At 52.2% G+C, this 2,835-nt stretch overlaps 1 pseudogene; it reads left to right on the forward strand.

The window, feature by feature from the left end:
* Positions 1-1,573: 1,573 nt before the first annotated feature.
* LOC112066526 (uncharacterized) lies at positions 1,574-1,692 on the forward strand (annotated as a pseudogene).
* The last annotated feature ends 1,143 nt before the right edge of the window (positions 1,693-2,835 follow it).

Consider the following 2,835-nt stretch of genomic DNA (forward strand, 5'->3'; position numbering starts at 1 on the left):
AAAGGTGTCCGGGGTGCAGATGAGCCAGGACCTGACCAGCTGCCTTTTGGGTCCTCTGGTCCTATCTCTTGGTCTGTGCCTCATCTGCATCATCACTGTCCCCACTGGCACCCCTGGGGTGTTGTTGTCTGAGTGAGATTCCCCTGGTGCCCTTGCTCTCCTCCCCTCCTCCTGCTGGTTGGGGCGGGAACTGCTTGCTGTGTGGTCTCTACTCCTGAGGCACAAAGGACCCTGTAGCATGGACCTGCAGAGTGTGGGGTGTGGTCCCAAGAGCATGGGGCCCACATAGGACGCAACATCGGGGCGTGACAAGTGCTAGGGCTGCCTCATCACTGACAGGGAATGTTGCCAAGATCCTGCTTGGGAGGGCGTGGTGGGTGGCCTGGCACCCTAGAGGCCCCATTCCTATCCTGGAGCTTGGAGAGTGCATCCCCATGGGCTCCAGATTCACCTCATGTCTCAGCCATATCACTCTGTCCAGTCTTGAACTCAGAAAAACGGTCTCTCTTGTCTACAACATAGGCCTGGTCCTGTTGGTATTAGGATTCTTTAATTTAGGCGTCCTGGGATAGCAGCTCTTTTTAGGCCTGAGAAGGAACAGCTCAGGAGTGTACAACAATTTCAGATGAAACTAATATTCAATGACTATCTCTAACTACGCGGTTGTTGACTTCTATCAGTCCTTATTCTCTTGGTTTTAGCTCTGATGTGGGGATTACAGAGGACTCAACATTTAAATCTTCATAATCATCTCATTTATTGAGAAAGACATAATTGTTATGGTGTTGGCTTGAAACTGGCTGAAAAGGACTTGAGTCCTCCCTTATTTTACATTTACATAGGTAGGATCTTGAAACATAGGATATGGTGGAGGGCTTTTGTGTAACCATTCTAGGTTAGGAGTAGGAGTTTCCACTGCTAAGCCTTCTTGTTTAGATGCAAATGCTTTTCAAAGTATGAAGAGTATTAGCATTACTGCTGCTACTGAGATGAATGAGCCTGAAGACAAAATATTTCATGTTGTGTGTGCCTCAGGGTACACAGACTAACGTAGTGACATCCCTGAGAGGCCAAGAAAGTACTGCAGGAAGTCATATTTACTACTACAAATATACTTGCGAAGTGAATTTTTGCTCATGCTGAGTTAACTGTATAACCTGAGAATAGTGGGAATCAGTGTAGCAGCCTCCTCTAATAGTGAAGACTGCTCCCATGGACATTAGGTCATGGAAGTGTGCTACTACATAGTATGTATCCTGGAGGACGATGTCTGGGGTTGAGTTGGCTAAGATGATTCCTGTCACGTCCCCGGACGTGTTCCGGGGCCAAGTCCCTGTGAGAGACGTGCGGGATCTGGAGCAGGGTGCCAAGCCCCGAAGGGTTTGCTGGGTCCCGCCCGCCCTGGGCTGGGTGGTCGCCAAGCCCTCCGCCACCCCGCGGTACTCGAGGCCTCCGTTCCCCTGCCTGGGCGGGCGGCGGGGCCCTGCCAGGGCGGGCTGGCCGCGGGGCTGGCGGTAAGGCGCAAGCGCCAGCGAAGCTGGGCCTCAAGAGGCAGCCCGCAGGCCCGACCCCTGTCTACGGCCATACAACCCTGAACGCGCCCGATCTCGTCTGACCTCGGAAGCTCAGCAGGGTCGGGCCTGGTTGGTACTTAGATGGGAGACCACCTGGGAATACCGGGTGCTGTACGCTTTTTGCCTCCAGCCCCGCCTTCTCCTTCAGTCGCCTGCGGCGGAGGACGCCTCTGCCCCCGCCGGGCACCCTTGCAGGCCCCGCCTCCTCAGGCCTCTCCCACCACAGCTCGCGCCGGTGGGGGCGCTCCCCGCCGGCCTGGCCGGGGCCAGGCGGCCAGAAGGCGGCCCTGGAAGGTAGCGGCACACCAGACGCTCCGGGGTTGGCTGGCCCTGACCCAGACTCCGCCGCAGGGCCGGGGCCAAGATACACGCCCATGAGTGGAAGTGCCGTATGCTCTGTAGCTCTGTTTTTTAGATGTTTTAGGAAACACCATACACTTTTCCCGAGTGGCGCTTTGCAACTTACATCCCTTCCACCAGCATAACAAGGCTCCCTTTTCTCCATGGCTTGTCCTGCATTTCTGGGTTTTACACTTTTTCAGGATGGCCCTTTTGACCGGTGCGAAGTGAGACTTCTCTGTAGTGCTGATGTGCATTGCCCGCTTGTTTGGTTGGTCAAAAAGGGCGTGTGCGTTTTTTCCTGAATATATTCAGGAAAAAACGCATACGCCCTTTTTGGCCAACTGCATCATTGTCGAAGTTCTGCCGCTTTTCAGGTGCTTTAAGCGACTCCAATCTACCTCTTGAAAACTGTTTCTTGCAATTCTGCCTTGCTTTCAAATTCTCTTCATTGCCTTACCTCAGTATATTTTTGGACAATAGTTATCATTTATAACCCTGCAGGTTTTTGTGAATTGCAGTGCCCCTGAGCTCCATTTTTCAATTCGCCTTTTTTGGAGCTGGCTGCAAAACCACAGGATTGCTTCAGGCCCTATTCTTGTTCCAGAGGGCAGGCTGAGCCTTTTGTTAATTCTTCTTCCTGATTGGAAATTAGAGTGACATGTGCCTGTCCAAACACCTAGAGCTGGTCTCTCATTGGTTCCCCCTTTTCCCGTTCATCCTCTGGACAAATTGCAAACTGTACAAAACAGGAGTTTAAAAGTGCTGGTTCTCCAAGTGGGAAGATTATTAGTAAAGCGGGTGGAATGTCGAACCCGAGCACCAGGTGATGAAAAATGAGATGCGTTTTAGAAACCTTTCCCGATCACACAGTGTACCATCCTCTGGGTTTCCCGTGCATGCTTTAGCTGTAGGAATATTC

The sequence above is a fragment of the Physeter macrocephalus genome, chromosome 12, assembly GCF_002837175.3.
Source record: "Physeter macrocephalus isolate SW-GA chromosome 12, ASM283717v5, whole genome shotgun sequence".
NCBI lineage: Eukaryota > Metazoa > Chordata > Mammalia > Artiodactyla > Physeteridae > Physeter > Physeter macrocephalus.